The 22,524-nt window shown below is 44.5% G+C and overlaps 1 protein-coding gene across 2 annotated transcripts in view; it reads right to left on the reverse strand.

Moving 5' to 3' along the window:
• The window catches only part of LOC124802563 (rhophilin-2), a 492,713-nt gene that overhangs the window by 454,976 nt on the left and 15,213 nt on the right, over positions 1-22,524 (reverse strand). Inside the window, exon 1 of one of the 2 annotated variants that reach the window (XM_047263431.1) lies at positions 21,455-21,521. The exons of the other annotated variant lie outside the window; for it this stretch is intronic. The gene's annotated coding sequence lies outside the window, so the exon portion shown is untranslated. Of the gene's footprint in view, positions 1-21,454; positions 21,522-22,524 lie in introns of those variants that run through there. 2 annotated transcript variants of the gene reach the window in all.

The raw sequence follows: 22,524 nt of genomic DNA on the forward strand, positions 1-22,524 counted from the left end.
TTTTCCGATTATGTGACCGCGTTATGTTGTTTAGGCAAACGATTCGGTTATTTCCAACAGTGGGCAAAGTGTTAGCAACTGTAAGACGACGCCGGGCACATACTCGGAAAATACTGAAAACGGCGGTGGAGGCAGCTCCCACAATACTTCTATAATACTTCTTATAACTCGTCGTGAGTCATGAGATGAATGTGAGAGCTACCGATGAAAAGTACACATGCTGGGCAGTTTAACAAGGTAAACCAGGCTCTAAATACCGTAATCACATTGTCCATAAATGTAAATGCGTATATATGCAGCGAAGTATTTTATGGAATACTGCTAAGGCTCCCTTCTAATGCAACAGATTTCACGCAATTCTCTTCTCGTATTCCTGTGCGGTTCAAATTCAGTAAATTCAACAATAAGAGCAGAAATGTGGGCGTTCGCCGGTTACAAATATTGCTGGGCATGTCTTAGTTCTACGAGAATTGTCTCAACCGCCTCTCAGTTGCGACTACTCCCAATGGAAATCTGCAGTAAGAGGCGTGCAAGGTCGTGCTTCTGTCGTCTTGAATAATCCTTTCCGGTTACTGTGTAAGGTCGTATAACCTGTGCGCTTCTCTCTCTTACAGAGATTTCCCTGTTTCCTTAGACCTAGCTGCATCCAGTTTTTTCATAAGACAATTTCTTTACCAAGTATAAGTAAACAGAACACAACCGCAACGCTGAACCATGTCTAATTATTGAAGACCTGAGACTAAACGCGACAATGAGAGCTGACAAATGTGTACAGACCGAACGACACAGCATTCTCTTACGTTGCTTTAACCGTACGAGGCAGATGGTAAACACAATGTTGTATTATTATGGTAAATGTTTCAAGAACAGCGTGCCCCAAAAGCAAATGTGTTAATCGTCATCTCCTTCTAGAACGTAGTAAACGTTACTTCATCAACGAAAAGTTACATATGTAAACTCTATTTAATTAGTCAAATTCTACTGGATTACAGAATTGTGATGAATTACTGTAACGGTCGATTCGACGTGGGAGTTTTTCTTTACGCTGACGAAATCTAAATTACAACAATTAAATTTCTAAGAGTTCCAAATGTTCTTAAAATCTAACAGGTAACGTGACCTTCCATCCTTTGTGCCTTTGCCCATACTAAACACGCCACTTCAGCGTAAGATTCGCATTTTTCTTGGATTGGATCTCCATTTTATCTCGCAAAACCCCGTTCGAGAAACCTCTCTCTTGGAAAAAGAGGAAAATGCCGCTTAATCCAAATTCTGCGACTGATCAGTATCTGCCTAGAGTTGTGACTGCAGACCTCCTTATGACTTCAGAACAGTAGCGATTTCTTCGTTTGATAATACATTGTGGTCAGCATCAGTACTGTCACGGCTAGCGCTCATCTTAGAGCAAACGAACTCTATGAGCTTGTGTTTAACATCGCGTCCACGGGAATGCTTCACTTTATATACAAGAAAGCGTGTGGAAAGAATTGGTTGTGACGTAGGTTAAAACTTACACCACAGAATTCATCCGAATGATGATCAAAATGATAAGCCTCTAACCTGCAAGCCGATCCTAGCGATTCCGATATCGTAGAATCTGCGTAATTTCCACTTCAGTCTTTGCGTACCGGTTGTGGACAGCATGGACTTGTGCCAGTAACAGCTTGTACTGAATCTTATTTAATACACCGCATGCCATACATCCGCTACCGCAGCAAGCGATGACCGTGCTTCGTTACTTAGCAAGCCACGATGAACTAGGATAATGGTATGCGGTAAATGCCAGATTTCACGCACCAGTGAGCAGAACCTGTCCAGAGCAGCTCCCGTTAGTAGAAGACCGCCTAGAATCTAGATCTAGCACGGTAATCGTCCCGGGTGTTTTCATCTATTTCTTGTGGGTGGGTCAGCACATTTAACGGGATAGACGAGTATGGCACTGTTTAGAGCCTAACTTTTTTATTGGCTTAAATGTCACCTGCAGAGACTAAGATTCAGTCATATAAGTGTGCTATAAATATTATACGTCAAAACCACGATTTACTCATGGGGGTATACCACATCCGAGTGCTCAAACGCAACCGATGTAGTACTATTGTAGTTAACGACGGAATAGAAGTCCTATTAACTAGTATCACAGCGGCCATTAGTATCAACTAAAACACTATGGTAAAGTCTGAAAGCACGTGCTTGTCTCGAGTCGGTTTACCATTTCGCTTGTTTTTTGTACAACTACAGAACGAGTGATTGAAAAGACTAACATAAGTTTTCGATGGCGTTGAGCCACAGTCATGCAATACTTTTTTTAAAAGTAAACCGCCATACTCACTAATTTCTGGTCATTTCTGACTACAGCTTGGGAGATATGAATACGTTAGCCTGGTCACATTGTGTAACTCTACCCCACTGTTGCCTAAAATACTCAACAGTTAAAGGAGATACGTACATTTCCCATTTCGCTTTGTTGACACATTTAATGATAGGACCCTAACAAGGCCAGAAAGACTGGGGGGGTATAGAGGTTGCCGAAGGGGTGGGGGGTATTGGAGGGGGTGGGGGGTACTGGAGGGGGGGAGGGTGGAAGGAGAGGCGCAGTGCAGTGCGTGACCAGTTACCCAAGTTACTTCGTTTTATAGAACGTTTCTTAGTAGGTATATGCACTTCGTAACCTGCCCCCATCAACTGTCTTGCGACAGGAATGATTCAGCACACGTGCCCACAGTTACTGCCTTCTTGCGGAGTCAGTCACAGTGATCCCCGGTAACAACGACGGCTAAGGAGACGAGTCGGATAATTAAATTGCGCATCCCAATAGCGGACCAGGGGCATCACCGCCCACTCGCCTATGGCGCTGCCCAGAAAAAGCCGTTGGCGTGGGCGTCGGCTGTGACTGCACACGCAGACTGCAGCCTGACGTGAAAGTCGCGCCCGCAATCGCCTCCAATTACTGGTTTATCTCCGGCACAATGAGCGCGCCCAGCTGCGAAAGCCGGCCGCTTTGCCGCAGCCAAAGTAGGTCGGAGTCGCTGCCGCCGCCGGTATCACATACGCCCGCAGCTAATGCCCGCGGTTCGAGACCAGAACACGAAGAGCTTCCTGTACTCTCAATTTACAATCTACTTCGGCATTTATGAACTCAACATTTGTGTCTTTGCTATTCAATTGTTCTAGATGCTGTGTTCCTTCACTTCCGGAAGCTATCCCAATACAGTGAAGTTTTGTCTCAGTCAGCAAAATACGAGCTTGCCGAGTATCGGACCAGACTTGTGACCGAATTCAGGACTTCCTGGAAGACAGCAGAACAACAAATTTTTCTTGACGCGACGGAACCCACATATACACTACTGTTTGGAAAGAGTGACACACTAAGACCGAGAGATGTCATCACAATGAAATTTATTTCATCGATTAGGGTCATGACACTACATAAATGAGTAGCATTACGAATCTGTACATGCACTGTGACCGTGGCTGTTCGCGGACGGTGCAGTTGTCTAAAAGAAGGAAGCATCGCCAGCAGACTGCAGTGAACTGCTGGAAGGGCTGCAGAGAATCGATCGATGACTGGTGTATGGTACGGGTTGACAACCGGCGGCACGCGATTGGTTTCAATCTGACCCGCAGAAGACATTTGCAAAGTTACTTCGAATTAGTTTGAAGTAGAAAATAGTCAAAGTTGACAAATTCAGTTCCTTTTATTTATCTGATGACCGGTTTCGGATATCAGAACCCACTCTCATATAACCAGAAAAATGGCGTACTTCGTGATAGCACGCAAACGATTTTACTATTGCACATACTTGAGTGTAAGTGTGTAAGTCACTGTCCTGCCAACTGTCACTGAAAAACTTGACAGAATTGTGAACAACAGGGTTTGCGTGCTATGACGGAATAAACCATCCCAATTTGGATGATTGGAGAATGGGTTCTGATACCCGAAACCTGTCATGAATTGAATACAAAGAGCTGAATTTCCCAACTTCTGCTATTTTCTACGTCAAACTGGTTAACGGAAGTTGCTGTCCTGTTTCTAACCCAGCATGCTGGAAATCTAAAAATTATTTCTAATTCTTCGTCGAATGGACTGTTTCTTTCGAAGCCGTATTTGGTCTTTCTATTCTTTCTCGCGTTAACCTTAGTAAATAATTAATGTCTGTTTCGCGCGTATTATAACGCAACTGTTGAGACTGCAGGTAATTTACAATTAGTTGCAACCGGTTACTTTACAGTCGTTCATTTTTTTCATTATGACGTTTGTAAATGGCAACCTATCTTCAGATACTATCTTCGTGTGTCGCGAAAATTCTTTTTCAAACAGCGTTGCAGACTTTTACAACAGAAGTTTTTTAAGACAGGCACTGTAAAACAACAAGTAAACATACAACGTTCGTGACGCCGAAGAAAATGTGAACATCTGAAGATGGGGTGAAAATAAAAAGAATGTACCCTCCAAAATGCGTGTTTCGAGGCCTAATTTGTTGGCATGGCGTGTAGGGAAAGGGGTGCCATTCGTAACGGTACTTTACCCCAAAAACATCATCACGGGCGCTACAGTTTAGACTCCGCAACAGGAGCGATGCTGTCGGTCATGTGACGACGCGGCCCGCGAGATTAATTGGGTATCTGAATCGGGCCCAAGGGTCCCCAAGGTTACCCATACCTCCTGTAGGAACTAGGGCTGTTTATAAAATATCGATATTTTTTCCAAAAAATATTGATAAATATCGGCGATATTCTTTTCTCCGATACATCGATATTGAAATGGCAATTCGAGTGCCGATATTTTTAATTTATATTTTTTTCGCAATACTCTGTAAATATTTGGAATTCTAGTTGAACGTAATTGACTGTGTGAAGGACTAAGTACTTCTTGAGCTTTCATCATGTCCAGTCCCTCTCTTTGACTGTGTGAAGCAAGTACAGGTGGCATAAAGTAGTAGTCCGATTGCACTGGGGGGCGCGGGGGGGGGGGGGGGGGGGGGAGGGGGAGGGGGAGCAGTGGGAATCCAATAACAAGATTATTTCCGATGTGAAGAAACAGCACACCAGTTGCGTTAAAAAACAATTTTTAATAATAGTGTGCTATTTTTCCCCATCGACGTTCTTCAAAAACAGTTGCTGAAAATCGACAAAAATCTGAATGACAAACTGGTCTTTTGGGGTGGGCAGAGACACGCGAGGGGAAATGCTGACGCACTCGACGCTACTAACAGAAAATGTAACGTTAACTTCACCACGCAGTTTTGACAGTACGACTGCTAGCTCGCTGGCGTTGGCAGAAATGAAAAACCCCACGAAGTCTACATCAAGTGTTCCGGACAAATCCGATATGTGACGAAGCCGAACAACGGACCCATCGGACGCCTTTTATCGCCCCACTTACATGCAGTTACCATTATTCGCAAAGTGATTATTGCCAAGCGTGATCGCGCATCGTTTTCCTTTCAGTTCTTGCTCTAAGGCGGATAATCAGGCTGTTAACTTGTTGATGTACAAACTATCTAATAATAAATCAATAGCCGGCCGTGGTGGCCGAGCGGTTCTAGGCGCTACAGTCTGGAACCGCGTGACCGCTACGGTGGCAGGTTCGAATCCTGCCTCGGGCATGGATGTGTGTGATGTCCTTAGGTTAGTTAGGTTTAAGTAGTTCTGAGTTCTAGGAGACTGATGACCTTAGAAGTTAAGTCCCACAGTGCTCAGAGCCATCTGAACCAATAAATCAATATCTGAACATACAGTTCTAAAACCGGCAGTACATTACAAGGTGCAACCGATATTTTAATAGTCCGGCACTTCGATATCTTTTCCATCGATATGTATGTTTTTTCGACATATCGAGAGGAGATAATGATACTTCTTTAAATACCGATATATCGGATTCCCGATATTTTTAAAAATATGAAGTCTTAGTAGGAAGTGGCAGTCGAAACAGAGAGCGTAAATAAATGTAACGTGTTTGGTGCGGAGTTGAGCTGAGTTGCCAATCTTAAGGTGGATATATTTTGTTTGGTAGTTTTAGTTCGCTCGTTCTGTACATAATACATAGGTATAGTTGACAGAAATTTCACTATGAAAAGGGAAACATGGCCCCACGCGTACTTCAAATGGTTGTGAAACAATTTAGAGACGTTCCTAAGCATTTTACAAGGCAATCGAAAATACTATAAAGAAATAGGACATATTGAAACTAGAGAGTTCTTTTTCAGACACTCTGTATATGCAGGCAAGTGTAATGTTAAGCAAATGAACTACATAAAACGACATTTCCATTTCACAGGCTGGATTATGAATGCAAGTGCCAGTTGACAAGCATGTCAGTGTGGGACTAAACAACACATAAAAGCCACAGTATGACATTAATAAGGTGAACTACCCGAACTATTTATATTACATGTTTCCCGTTTTTACGAATTTGTAATCTCCGCGTCCAGCGCGCGGGGTAAGATGAATATGCAAGCCAGTGTAATTAGAGACTTTTACAAGCGGCGAGCGCAGTATACGGAGGCGCGGTTTAAAGCCGGCAGACGACCCTGGGTAACATGGCGTTACAAGGACGATTAAGGCGGGAATGCGCCGATTTACATTCATGTATGCGGCGGCGATCGGCCCCGTCTGAGCCTGGTAGGCCGGCGCTCAGATGGACGCGACTGCAGGGAATGGGTCACTTAACGGGCCCTGCAGCGGGCGAGCCGCCGTCCCCTGGGACCGAGCAGGAGAGGAAGTCTGGCGCGTGCTAAGGCGTGACTCCCACCTCGTCCTATGCACACACCGCTTCCTTCATCCCACAACGAATTAGTGGGTATCACCAAACCTACGATGGTCGTTTGCTCAGTCTGGTACAAAAGCAAGAAAAATGTTTATTTCGTAAACAACTTACTTTACTTCTAGACAGTCTCTTTTGAGGGATATACAATTGTTTCTTTCACAATTTACGACGCACATTAGATATCCCGCTGGGATCTCTACAGCACTACCAGCAGAGCTTGGAAAAACAAATGAGTTACGAAATGACGTGTAACTCACGATACTGCCGCTAGGAGACTAGTAAGCAGCAATGTCTGACAATGGAAGACTGACGACACAGCAACGCTCGGCAATTCTGTCGCTTGAAACGAAAAGCCTTGTTGTGACTCAGAGGCGTTTTCGACGACAGTTTAACACAGGATGGGTCCCTTGCAAGAAGACCATCCACAGGTTGTACGATAAATTTGTACAGGAAGGAACAGTATTGGAAGCGAAGCGTCCTCGGCCTAAGGCTGTTTGTTCGCCGGGGAATATACACACGCCCGATGGAGGACTCTAACCTCCGCCGGGACCAGCCGCACACCGGGAAATCGTGTAGAAAGGCAGCAGTGCAACTGGGAATATCTAGACGCTCCGTTCAACGCATTCTTAAAAGTGACCATATGTACCCATACAAGATGACATGTGCACAGAAGCTCACTGAAGAACAAGCAGCAGAGACTGTTTGCTCAGTGGGCGGAGGATAGGGAAGAAACTCTCAACAACGTTTGGTTTTCAGACGAGCCGCATTTTCATTTAGACGGTGTGGTTAACAAAATGTACGCTTTTGGGCCACTGAAAACCCACAAGTGCTTCATGAACGACAACATTATGCTCCGAGGATTACAGCGTGGGCAGCAATTTCCAGTCACGGACTTATTGGACCCTTTTTCTTTGAAGAAACTGTGAACAGCGTTATTTGAGCATGCTTCGCAATAGCTTCATTCCACAGCTCCTTGTTACTGCCTTGCTCTTCAACACGCAGTGGTTCATGCAAGATGGAGCAAGGCCACATACTGCAAACACTGTGTTGGAGTTTTTACACGAGCATTTCGACATGCGGATCATTTCACTCAGGTTTCCAGGTCGCTTCAATGACGGACAAAATTGGCCCCCCAATAGTCCAGACCTCAATCCATGTGACTTTTTTCTTTGGGGGTACCTAAAGGAAAAAATATTCCCGAAACGTCCACGTGATTTAATGGAGCTCAAAAGACTTATTCTTCAAGCTTGCAGTAAAATTACAGAAGACATGTGCCGTGGGGTAATCATTAACTTCAGTGTTCGTTTGAAGGAAGTTAGGAAACGAAATGGTGGACATATTGAGAATGTGCTGAGAACAAATCTCCATGGACGGATCTTCATTGTAGTATGTTTTCCTTTCAGATTGTATTGACAATAAAGTTTATATTCAAAAACAAAATGGTAACATTTCGTGCGCCACCCTGTACGAGGGTGAGTCAAATGAAAACCTTAAATATTTTTTTAAATATTGTTTATTGTGCAGAAGTGGTTCAAAGCTGTATCACTTTTCAACATAATCTCCCCCACGCTCAATGCAAGTCCTCCAGCGCTTACGAAGTGTATAAATTCCTTTAGAAAAGAATTCTTTTGGTAGTCCGCGCAACCATTCATGCACCGCGTGGCGTTCCTCTTCATCAGAATGGAACTTCTTTCCTCTCATTGCGAATTTGAGTGGTCCAAACATATGAAAATCACTTGGGGCAAGGTCTGGTGAGTATGGTGGATGAGGAAGACACTCAAAATGCAGGTCTGTGATTGTTGCAACTGTTGTACGGACAGTGTTGGGCCTTACATTGTCATGTTGCAAAAGGACACCTGCTGACGGCAATCCACCTCGCTTTGATATGATTGCAGGCTGCAGATGATTCTTTAGGAGATCTGTGTATGATGCACTGGTGACAGTGGTCCCTCTAGGCATGTAATGCTCCAAAATGACGCCTTTTTCGTCCCAAAAGAGTCAGCATAACCTTCCCTGCTGATAGTTCTGTTCGAAACTTCTTTGGTTTTGGTGATGGGGAATGGTGCCATTCCTTGCTCGCTCTCTTCGTTTCCGGTTGGTGGAAGTGAGGTTTCGTCCCCAGTAGCGATTCTTGCAATGAAGCCATCACCTTCTCGTTCAAAGCGCCGAAGAAGTTCTTCACAAGCATCAACACGTCGCTCTCTCGTTACAGGAGTCAGTTGCCGTGGCACCCATCTTGCAGACACTTTGTGAAACTGGAGCACATCATGCACAGTGTGTTGTGCTGACCCATGACATATGTAAACATGCTGCAATGTCATTCAGTGTGACTCGGTGGTTTTCCGTCACTATGGCTTCAACTGCTGCAGTGTTCTGTGGAGTCACAACACGTTGTGCCTGACCTGAACGAGGAACATCTTCCACTGAAGTCACACCATTTGTGAACTTCCTACTCAATTCGTAGACTTGCTGCTATGACAAACAAGCATCACCGTACTGAACCTTCATTCGTCGATGAATTTCAATAGGTTTCACACCTTCACTACGCAATAACCGAACAACAGAACGCTGTTCTTCCCTGGTGCAAATCGCAAGTGGGGCGGCCATCTTTATACTGATACTGCGACATTATGTGTGCATCTGCACTACGCTGCCACCTACAGGCCATTCTGCACGCTGTTTGTAGCACGCTTACCAACTAACAGGATAACGGCGCAAAATTTCGATTTCATTTGACTCACCCTCGTACATTTAGTCCAGCGATCCCCCCATCTAATTGGTAAAAATATGTTCTGTCAAACTCTGCGAAATACTCATTGAGTGCAACTGTCAGTTCCTCATTTAATCACAATTTTTTCCCAACAAGCCCAAGTTTCGTGTTAGGGAGCAGGAAGAAGTCACCTAAGGCTACGTCTGTTGAACAGGGTGGACGAGGAATGAATACAAAGCCCAATTCATGCACTTTCGCGATTGTTATCGCTGATGTGGGGGACAGGACATTATCCTGGTGAAACGGTACTTCTTTGCGTGGTATCCTTGGTCTTTCAGCCAACGCAAGTTTCAGACGATCCAACAATGAAGCATAATGGGGTCCAGTTATGGTTCCGCCTTTTTCATGCTATCTATGAGGATTATTCCTTAGGAATCCCAGAAAACAGTGGCCATCGCCTTAACTAGCTGACAAAATGGTCTGTGTCTTTTTCGGCACACCTTCCCGTCTTTGTCCATTGTTTTGATTGCCGCTTTTACTCTGGTTGATCCAGGTTTCATCAAAAGTTACAAATCGGCGAAAAAAGGTTTGCGCATTGCGACTGAATATCGCAAGAGATTGTGCTGAATGTGAAGGATGTGATTTTGGTCGACTGTGAGCAATCTCTCGCACAGCTTCAAAAATGGCTCTGACCACTATGGGACTTACCATCTGAGGTAGTCAGTCCCCGAAATTTAGAACTACTTAAACCTGAGAACATCACACACATCCATGCCCGAGGCAGGATTCGAACCTGCGACCGTAGCAGCAGCGCGGTTCCGGATTGAAGCACCTAGAAGCGCTCGGCCACAGCGGCCGACGTCACACAGCTTCTTCATAGCAAATTCTCCGTGCAGGATACTACGCACTCGCTCAGTTGGGATGCCCACAGTCTCAGCAGTCTCAAATTTTTCGGCGGCCTTGCATTATCGTATAACGGAATTTGTCAACGGTTTCATTTGTGGAGACCTCAACAGGACAGCCGAAACGCACTTCCTCTTCGGTGCTTGTCCGATAACATTTAAATTCATTAATCCAAAAGTAAATCGTCCTCAAGGATTGTGCAGTAAGCGTGTGAACTTCATCCAGTTCTGTTTTTACTTATGCGGAAGTCCAATTCTACAAATAGAGATGTTTAACAGGACAAAACACTTTTCTCCATTTTCAACTGCAGTCGTCACAATGACCTATTCAGACGGCTGTCAACAACGAAATATGTTCCATTCTCTCATGGAAGTTTACCAGACTTACCAAAACACCCTCGTATACCGTTCAGTCAGATTAATGCGACCGCCTGCCAAAAGCCTGATGGTGTGTTTCTTGACTTCCGGAAGGCGTTCGATACAGTTCCCACAGTCCTTTAATGAATAAAGTAAGAGCATATGGACTACCAGACCAATTGTGTGATTGGATTGAAGAGTTCCTAGATAACAGAACGCAGCATGTCATTCCCAATGGAAAGAAGTCTTCCGAAGTAAGAGTAATTTCAGGTGTGCCGCAGGGGAGTGTCGTAGGACCGTTGTTCACAATATACATAAATGACGTTGTGGATAACATCGGAAGTTCACTGAGGCTTTTTGCAGATGATGCTGTGGTATATCGAGAGGTTGTAACAATGGAAAATTGTACTGAAATGTAGGATCTGCAGCGAATTGACGCATGGTGCGGGGAATGGCAATTGAATCTCAATGTAGACAAGTGTACTGTGCTGCGAATACATAGAAAGATCCCTTATTATTTAGCTACAATATAGCAGGTCAGCAACTGGAAGCAGTTAATTCCATAAATTATCTGGGAGTATGCATTAGGAGTGATTTAAAATGTAATGATCATATAAAGTTGATCGTCAGTAAAGCAGATGCCAGACAGATTCATTGGAAGAATCCTAAGGAAATTCAATCCGAAAACAAAGGAAGTAGGTTACAGTACACTTGTTCGCCAACTGCTTGAATACTGCTCACCGGTGTGGGATCCGTACCAGATAGGGTTGATAGAAGAGATAGAGAAGATCCAACGGACAGCAGCGCGCTTCGTTACAGGATCATTTATTAATCGCGAAAGCGTTACGGAGATGATAGATAAACTGCAGTGGACGACTCTGCAGTAGCTCGGTACGGGCTTTTGTTGAAGTTTCGAGAACATACCTTCACCGAGGAGTCAAGCAGTATATTGCTCCCTCCTACGTATATCTCGTGAAGAGTCCATGAGGATAAAATCAGAGAGATTAGAGCCCACACAGAGGCATACCGACAATCCTCCTTTTCACGAACAATACGAGACTGGAATAGAAGGGAGAACCGATAGAGGTACCCAAGGTACCCTCCGCCACACACCGTCAGGTGGCTTACGGAGTATGGATGTAGATGTAGATAGTCTCCAAGGATGGACACATACTAACATCGATAAGTTGTGCCTTCAAGAATGACGAAATCACCCAGGAAATGCCACGAAAACATTTCGCAGACCATAATGCTGACGTTTTGCCATTTGTGCACCCAGGTTCGTCGTTCAGTACACCATCGCAGGCGCCCCTGCCTGTGATGCAGCGTCAAGGGTAACCGCAGCCATGGTCTCCGAGCTGATAGTCCACGCTGCTGCAAACGTCGTCGAACTGTTCGTGCAGATGGTTGTCGTCTTGGAAACGTCCCCGTCTGTTGACTCAGGAATCGAGACGTGGCTGCACGATCCGTTACAGCCATGCGGGTAAGATGCCTGTCATCTCGACTGCTAGTGATATGAGGCCGTTGGGATCTAGCACGGCGTTCCGTATTACCCTCCTGAACCCACCGACTCCATATTCGGCTTAAGAATCGTTGTATCTCGACCAAAGCGAGCAGCAATGTCGCGATACGATAAACCGCAATCGCGATAGGCTACAATCCGACCTTGGTGATGGTACGCATTTTTCCTCCTTACACGAGGCGTCACAACAACGTTTCACCAGGCAACGCCGGTCTACTGCTGTTTGTGTATGAGAAATCGGTTGGAAATTTTCCTCATGACAGCACGTTGCAGGTGTCGCCACCGGCGCCATCCTTGTGTGAATACTCTGAAAAGCTAATCATTTGCGTAACACAGCATCTTCTTCCTGTCGGTTAAATTCGGCGTCTGTAGCACGTCATCTTCATGGTGTAGCAATTTTAATGGCCAGTAGTGTAGCTTTTTTTGTGTGGTCCTGTGGTTTGTGAGAGAATTGTATTGTTTTCCTGGGTTTATCTAGGATTGGGTACTGGGTTTTTTAGTTATCATGTTAGTAGGGATTTGGGGGTTTTTATCCTGAATTTGCCCGGGTTGTAATTACCAAGGGAACTTACCAGCGCGTTCGGGGATTGCCTAGCTCTGTCGTAGAAAGCTTGGTCGAGGTTTTTGAACCTTATTTTAAGAGGTTCTATATTGACGGCAGCGTGAAAGTCTGCTGTGGGAAGGTTTCCGCGCCCCCCTAACATCCTTTATATACCCTTCACTGCTACTTCTGCCACCTGTCAGTGCGTAGTTTTAGAAATCATTCTAAAATAGGCGGTGATCACAATGTGACTGGACAGCGTATAAGAACTATTTAATCGCGAGAAACAGGAAAATAATTTCTACATAAATAACTGGCTAATACGGTCACCCAGTCACGCTGTCAGCTGCAGGTTGCGTTCTAATGGCTTTTAGGAGCAACGAAAATTTTATTTCCAGTATTTCATTTAACTATAGACCATATTAGAAAAATTTGAAATGCTTGTGATCTACTCATTAGAAGATAACCATACATTGAAGATTTAACATACTGAGTCGAGTTATGAAGTCAGAAACTTAATACCTCTTGAGGCAGTGTAACTCACAACGCTGTATTACCCAAACCGTATTCAACCAGTATTTGAGAATAAGCGACAACAATTTCACGTATCAGGGGTTGGACAAAAATATGGAGGCTCCACAAACACAATACCATGCCATATAATACTGTGTAGGAAGCCTTTTAGCATTCGAAACAGCTTCCAGTCGCAGTGAATAAATGCAGGTCCTACATGGTTTGCAAGGCAATCTTATACCAACCTCCTTGCAAAACCCTATCTAGTTCAGGTAATGGTGATGGAAACGCATAGCGACATCTGCAGCCAGTATTCGCATATGCCGCCGAATGTACACGCACACAGTTCGAGGGATGTTGGTGCCATAAACACTGAGAGAAGTGAAAACTGGATTTTCTTAGAGCAGAGCACAAATTACTCGCACTATATTCGTCTAGCGTTTGACAATGAGCGCTTTTAGTTGTTTCCAACGAATGGGTAACGCAGTTTCCAATCTTTTCGAAGCTATTTCGTTTACAGGCCCACAGAACAGTTTTCGCTAACTAAATAAATGGTCTTTTTTCATCTGTAGAAGTTCAGGATCAAATAAAGCGTTTTAAGTATTTTTTTCTTTGCGTTATACGTGGGAATTCAAGTCTCTAAATAATCGGGAGTGGGGGGGGGGGGGGGGGGGCGGCGTGGTTCTGTTAACAACTATTCAATTAACACGAAACGGGGAATACGGCTAGACTGAAGGTATGTGATTAGTCGGAACCGTCGTTCACTAAAGTATGGTTTGCGGTGGCGGTTACTTCTGATGCTAACCCCCCCGGCCCCCTTTTCCCGTTCCATTCGCGAAAGTGCGTAGCAACAACCACAGTCACTGCCTCTCCGGTCGTGGTCATTTCGCGTGATGTACGTGGGAGAAAGTCTGATGTCGCCCGAGTTTTCTTGGAAACTATGCTTTCCGTATGTTGCCACTAGATCTCCGCCTTACGCAAGAGCCCCCTCTCTACGTTTGAATTTTCACGACTAGCTTCGAACCACATTCTCAGTTACTAGACGAAACCGGGACGAAGTAAGGCGCCCTTGTTCCTATCTTATCTTTTAATCCGGGTAAGTGTCGCAGACTAATGGGCAATACTACAGATTTGGTCTAACGAGTGTTCTGTTAGGCAGTTATTTCGCAGTTGAATTACATTTCCTTACCATTCTTCCAACGCAGCTCATCCTGGAACCTAATTTTTCCGTACTTAGCTTTCTGTCTTACTTGACATCTATTTATAGAAATGCATTTCGTTTATTTACGCTGTCAACTGCAGATTCCTGTAGCAAACGTCGAGTTATGCTGTTGGAACTTTTCTATATCCAACAACATCATGCATGAACAGCTTTATGCTGCTTAAATGTCATGCGCTAGCCCGCTGATGTATATCGTGAACATTACAGGCCTGCTCCCGAATTTAATTTTACATAGCAAGATTTCGTTCCGCTGTGAACGACGTGTTTAGTTCGATTTGCTATGAAGACCTGAATCGCGTCACGAAGTAGAATTCCGAAAGGTACAAATTGAACAACAAACATGGGGGATACGATACAAATCCGTCTCACTCTTTGCTTGTCCTTCGACTAATTGCATTTTGGTTCTGTGCAGGTCCTAGATATCTGTTTAGCCTTGTATTTTATCCAGTGATAACTAGAATTCGAAATAGTGTGTTCCAGTCTTCCAAGCTCGGCATACAGACGGACAGACTTTCTATACTAATATATCTAATGGTTTTAGGAAGTCATGCAATAAATGAAAGCTGAACGGTATACTACACAGCTAAAGGAAATAATGCGCATTACAAATTGTAATCTTTCAGGCGACACCCTACATACAGAAGTGTTCGCGCGATTGTTTAGCGTCCACCCACTCGGTGCTGCCTCCTTAACCGATACGGAGGTAAGTACCACCACGCGCGACCTCCGCTGGCACGACCACGGCTGTTTGTTCAGACTGCGACCTTCTCACCTGTCGAGGTCGTTTTCTCGGAGGCACTGCTGAAACACTTCGCGGTCGCTTCCGAAACGGAACGCCTACGTGGAACTGGAGCCGCGAGGTGAGTGGTAATGCGTCTAGAATGGCAGTGCGTCATTAGGACATTGCTCAACGCCACGCAGAGGGGGAAACGGCTTCTCCGTGAACCCGCACTCCTGCAGGCAGTACCAAGAAAGAGTTCGGAAACATGCGGGTCGATTTCCAGGATGTTTCAGCGCCCGTTTCACCACCAACTGCACTACAGTAGAAAAGGGGAAGTCTTAACGTACTACGTGACGGAATCAGCTGTCTCAGATTTTATTCACGTCCGTTTCGCTTCTCTCTTTACCTGGTATCGCCTCCTAATAGAGGCATCAACGATCGTGTTCACTGCATTAGGCGAACATTCGAGGCAAGTCAGTTTTCGCGAGACACACAAGCAGATGGTAAAGAAGTTACCTCAAATGAATGTCGAATTTGGGGACCGGCCAAGGTGACACAGTAGCCAGACACTGGACTCGCATTCTGGTTCAAATGCTCTTTCCGGCCACCTGTATTTACGTTTTCAATGGCATCCCTGAAATCTTTGGCGGCGAATGCTGGGCTGGTTCCTATGAGAAGGACACGGCAGTTTCCAACCCCAATACAAACTTTTTCTCCGCTTCAAATAACATTGCCATCGACAAAAATCTGATCTTGCTTTCCTTCGCATCCACCGGGATTCAACTTGCCATCCAGATTACATTACGCGAATCCTGATGTCTGAAGAAATTTTCACCGCCATTACTTAACCAGCAAGAGTAAGGAATGGTAATTTGAAGTTGCTTATCATCGGACTTTGCTACATTGCCTCCGATTAAATTCCAAACCAGTCCGCAGTGTACCAAGGAAGAGGTTATGCGACACTTGATCCGCCCACTGGAGGGGAGATGCTGAGTTGGGTTTAGGGGGCGCTCGACATCACGGTCATCGGCGCCCTGACGAGATGTCAACATGAAATCTCATGGGTGGGGACGAAGGCTGTCCCCACATGCAGAGCAGTTTATAATGTACTAAAGTACGCCGCCCTTCCCCACCAGTTTAGGGATGTGGCATGATGGTTCACAAAATTTCACCACTCTGTTACGATTTTACATCGACTAATTTGCCAGATTAGTTCATTTGTTTTCATGTGGCAGATGGCTCTAAGTACTATGGGACTTAACATCTGAGGTCATCAGTCCCCTAGACTTACAACTACGTAAACCTAACTAACCTAAGGACATCACACACAGCCATGACCGAGGCAGCATTCGAACCTGCAGCCGTAGCGCATGTGATAGAACTGAGGTGCAGTGAACTAGGTGACGGAACAGCGCAGGGAGAAGTTGTTTATGCAAAATGACAAGTAACACATGACGAGGGGGACTTCTAGCGCTTGTCATCTGCAGAATCTTGATTATGACGACGTTCACAGCTAAAGCAATGACAGACTTAAAAATCATTGTTTTCGACGTAAGTCCCTCATTGATATCGGAACCTCGATCACACACGACTGAATCTTCTTATCGTTTAGAACAGTGAACGGTTTCTTTTGACTAGCTGGGATTTTCAGGTTTCAACCGGTACACCCTGGTATTTACGGCGTGGCCCATGTGTTACAGCAATGAAACGTGGGTTTTACGTCCTGCACAATCCTGCTCACACAGAAATATGGATCGCATTAGAATCTGTATAATCTTCTCTTTGGACCATGATACGAAAACAAAGGAAACTCTCCATCGCACCCCGTCAAGTTTGGTGGTAGAACAGCCCAATGGCTAGAGAATCAAAAATGGAACACAGATAAAGTATGAAAACAGGAAAGAGGTGTACTGAACAGTGGAAAAAGAAGCAAAATAGAAAGCGCACGACCCAGGCTCAAGATATGCAACATCGAGTGAACGGCAAATGTGGTCATGGTGTTGGACTGCAAAGCGGAAGATCCGAGTTCAAACCTCACTCGTGCCCCCTTATTTTCTTTTCTTCACAAAATTATGAACTTTCCGTCCGATCATTGAAGTACCTGTTTTTCTGTCGTCTAGTTACTCGTCATACTAAGACATTAGTTGTAGAATATAGGGCATGTTGTAGAAATATATTACAGGCGTAAGTAAATGTGATGAATAGTGTAAAAAGGCGTGATGCCGCATAGACTCTCGCAGAAATGGAAACAAACGGCTGTGAACCATGTTAGAACAAAGGAATTCGTAAGTCAAAACTTTCTAAACGGAACGCAAGAGTCATACCATGTGGTACTTCTGTAGAACAAAGATGATGTATGGGCGTCTGGAGGTCCCTTCGTTACACCACGCTGTTGCAATCGGACGTTACACCAAGACACAAATTTAAATACAGCGAACAAATGTCAGTGACAGGACGGACAGCTCATTTTCTGGGAAAAGAAAGTAAGGCACCAGAGAGATCAGAACACACGTCTCCCCCTCCGCACTTCAACATCGTGACCACATAACCACGACTGCGTGGCTATCTAAATTCGCTCGATACTGCACATGTTCATCTTGGAACGTTCACTGTTTCTGTTTTGCTTCTTTTTTCAGTTTATTACACCTCCTGTTTTCATGTTCGATCTCCGTTCAGTTTTCTACGGGCTACCCACTGGCCCATCTTACCACTAAATCTGAGTGAGATGTGCTGGACAGTTTCCCTTGTGACATCTGCTTCTGTGTCAAGTGGCGTGCCCTCCATAGATATTAAAGCTCCTTCATTGTAATGGAATGTGATACACGGCATGAAACAGGTATGTGCTGAATATTCTTCTTGTGGCTGCTAACACAACACAGATTGGCCACCACCGGTTACTTCCCATACAGCTTAAATATTCCCGTATCCAGTTCGGTAACCGACGTTGGCTCAGTGTAGCTTGACTACAATTATACCTGTTCTCACCGAATTAAAAAAACTAAAACTGTTAGTACGTGGTCGGAGCGGGGAAGAGAGGTAACGGGCGAAGATACTAATCGCCAAACATAGTGTCATTGTCCTTAAGTTGAATTCCTAACCAACTCGTGGTCACGGCATGTAACACCATCGATGGGGAAAGTGGAAGCCCAATCCCGATATGTGCTTGGTGCTACTCCAGAAGGCTACCCACCCTCCTCTTTTGCTGTCGTGATTAGCAACTACACAAAACAACGTTTCAACCTGCACACGGATTACCGTCACTGAAAAGACACAGCTACTCTTCCAATCTCCAGTCACCGACGTGACACATAGAAGACTTGCGACAATGACCCACACGGAAAATAAAAATAATTTTCTACAGTGACCGACGCAGAAGGTCATTGTGCAGACATCGTACTACAGACTAACGTAACCGTTATGAAAACGGACACACTAATCTGTGTCATATTTCGAGTGAATTTAAACAGGGGAAATGCTAACCAATCTTCCTTCTACCACTAACATATTGATTTGTCTGTCTTAATTTGAACAAAAGCTAAAGAAAAAAGTAACGAAAGACTCTAGAATTGTTGACTACATTGGATGTACATACATCTAAAATTTATAAATGAAGGGGATGATATATTTCATTGACAATTACGAGCTTGCACAACGTTACTTTTAACTAACTCAGTGGTTTTTTTCGCCCCACAACAACGGATATAGTGAAAAATATGATAGAATCGGTCAGCTTGAGCATTTATTCGTCACCACTACATCACTACTATGGCGACTACGATGTCATAAAATATGGCGTATTTTATGTAAGTATCGTGACGCTTGCGGGTACACGGTTTTTGGTGGTGACGTTCTTGCCAGTGATGCCATCAAACCTAATAAAAAATTGAAAATGTCAGACCACAACTGGAGAACAAGAGTTTTCGGCGAGGACGTGAATGTAACAATGGGATGAGAAATTATGTAAAAAAAGTAATGATTCATTTGCTGGATTGACAAACTTCAAAATTCCACCCGGGCCTACTCCTCGGGCTTACGGTACAGATCAGAGTGTCACCTCGATGTATGACGGTGACATCACTGGTCAAAGCAGAAGAGCAGATCGCGAACTTCCTATAACCTCGGGGAGAAGACTGTTCACTGTTCCTCGCTGTTTTATGAAAGAGCTCATTCGTGAACGCTTAACAACAACACTTAATCACTGATATTTATAGACTGAAAGCAGAACAATCTAAAACAGTTTCACAAAAAAGTGAGTATTTACCACTGACAATGGACCGCGAAGTCCAATCAAATGTGGAATGCTGAAGCCGGAACTGCAGATATTGCCCTGTCACGCCAGACAGCGCTCTCTCCGTCAAATAGCACACACATGACACAGGCATTAAATCCTTAGAGGCACGGAACTGCAAAGCACATAAAAAAAACATCAGTGCGGCTTTCAGCTGGCGCCCTCTTGCCGGCTAGATAGTCAATCTAGCTGCAGCAATGGCACACAAAGATCAGGCAACACACGATTTTTGCCGCAAGGAAAGGGACTTTTAGAGGGGCTTAAGGCTTCTGATTTTATAGCGACCAACAATTCCTTAAATAGGACACCTTATAGACAACGACCTAATTTTTCTTTACTGTCGCGTACAGCGATCCGGGTACAAACACACTCAAGACGATAAGGTTTTAAGAGCAATTTTGAAACGCACATTACCTCCGAGTACCTCAGCTCAAGGCTAGTGGATTTCGTAGCACTACCGCCTATCGACATTTTAACACAAACACCCCGCACTTTTCTGTGCTTAAGCTTTGGAGAGAGAGAAAATATCAGATATAACACGTCGTTGGCAATGGGAAGGTCATTGACCACTGAATAGACGCTCAGTAGGAGAAATGATAGAGGAAGAAACCCGTAATGACTTCACAGAGTTAATCGTTACAGCTTTGGGCGACAGAAGTTTAAACCTCGGAAAAACGTGGAATAGGATGGACTTCGTCTCCTCCCAAACGCAAGCATAGTGCCTTAACAACGCAACCTCGTTATGTTCAAGCTATTCCACCACAATTAGCTACATGGGGCTGAGGTGTAACAATCGTACTTTCAAACTATACTGTTTTGTTGTTATGAATGTTGGCAACGAGTAATTTCACAATTCATACAACAAAAATAAGTTCTGCTAAAGTTCTTTCAAATCTTCGTTACAGCGTTCCGGGCGCACTCTTTAATCATACACCATTTGGGAAGGCTTGAGGCGGTGCCATGATTGGACTGGACCAGAGTTACCTCGTGAGGATATCTTCAAACACGGTTGATAAGTTCATACATTATTTCAATCACAGTGTCAACTTCAAAGCTGGAAAGCTGTGCAACTTTTCAACGGATTAAAGTAACACGTACATATCGTATGCACTCCCTGCGTATCTTCCATAATGGTTAGTCAGTGCGCGCCCTTTCCTTCAACACCATCTGGATGTCTTAAGAGTTTTGCATATTATTTCAACGATCTTAAATGAATGTTTAACACTTTCCGAAGTTAAAAATAGTATTTGGCTGATATGTTTCAGTCACAGAAGCGACTCAAGAAGCTTTCTTACTAATTTGAAAAATACCTATACTGTAGTACATAGTCTTCAGCAAAACTTCGTCTACTGAATGAATACGTGTAACTGAAGGCGCGAAAATGTCAAACACAAATCACTGCTTTTAGTATATCTAAACAAAACTTAATATCGAAAAGCGGACAGCTCATATGACTGCGACATCGTCAAGGCACAAGAAATTCTAGATTTTTCCTACAGCCAATACTGAAGTACCCACAGTGTAGTCACACAGAAGTTTGCGCTACCCACGAAAAAAGTGTAAACAGACCGTCAGATTTGGAAAAAACGGCGTTGGAACGACTATTCCACAGGAGGGGAAAAAAAAGAAAAACACCAAACAAGCTGGAAAAACTTTCAATTTCCATATCAAATCATTTGAGGAAGCGTTGTGAATCCAATGCACACCGACAGAAGCTTCTCATTCCAGCCAGCGAGTAAACAAACAAAACTTTCACTTTCGAAGCACAGCATAGAGAAACAAACACTTTAAGAGGAAACTGTTGTAACAGCAGAGAAAAAGTGGGGAAGGAGCTGGCCGGGCGCTGACAGATTCATCTCATCACGTCATTCACTCATTCGCACATCCTCATGCTCGCGAAGCGCACACCCACCTCGCGCGGTGCACGCGTCCACTTGAGACCGTAAAGCTCCCTGCGATCCGCGCACCGTCACTGCCGACAGTCAACTGGCGCGCCTCTGAGACAGACGCCCATTTCCCGCCACGCGCGATTGGCCCGCCAGCCGCGCATGCGCAACAGCGCAGTAAAGCGCCCGCGTCCCGGTAACGGGATGCAACATCGTGTCCCACTGACGGCGTACAGCGACGCGGTCCGTGTAATCTGCCCGTGTTCAGAGTATGAGTTATGCGCACAGGGGCCACGGCCGCCTTTTTATGCACAAGGGTATTAAATGGCAGCGCAGAGGAGCAGAGATTTTTTATCGTGTTATGAACAAGTACGAACTCGGAACACGAACCTTCTTTAACAACAGTCGGGTAAATGTCTAGCGTAGACTTGCGGAAAAAAAAACCAAACCTCACGGCTCAGTGAATGGTACATGTTTTTGATTTGACGCTAATTTCGGCATCTAACCGGACGCAGTACCAGACACATTCAACACAAATGAGCTTGACGGGCTAAATGAGATGTCTAGTGCCATAGGAAAAAAGAGAAATTCACTGTCCACGTAAAAGAATCCTGTATGAAAGAAATATATATCGGATAATATAATCTTAAAGAAGACAATGGCGGTCGGAACCGTCCCATCAACGACCTCCTCCCCATCTCTGGGAGAGTAACACTTCAACTCCCTGGGGAGAGGACTGTCGCACAAAAGCCCCTGATATATTAAAAAGCAATGTCAGTCTGACCTTTTCATGGAAGAAAGAACAAGGATACCTTAAATAGAAAGACAGACGAATTTAAAAAAATAATTTAAAAAAATAATTTAAAAAATAATTTAAAGAAAAGAGGAAAGCTGACAGGAATCCCACGAAGCAGGCGGGATCAGCTAGACAATGTAAACACTCGATATGGTCTGAAAACGGAAAACCACGGAAGAAACGCTACTATCGCGCAAGAATGACTACTTCCAACGGGTGTACGGCATGAAGTATCGACAATTCAGCTGAAGTTGAAAGGAAGGGAGAAATATTAGCAATTAACGTCCCATACACTACCAA

Source organism: Schistocerca piceifrons, chromosome 6 (genome assembly GCF_021461385.2).
Source record: "Schistocerca piceifrons isolate TAMUIC-IGC-003096 chromosome 6, iqSchPice1.1, whole genome shotgun sequence".
NCBI lineage: Eukaryota > Metazoa > Arthropoda > Insecta > Orthoptera > Acrididae > Schistocerca > Schistocerca piceifrons.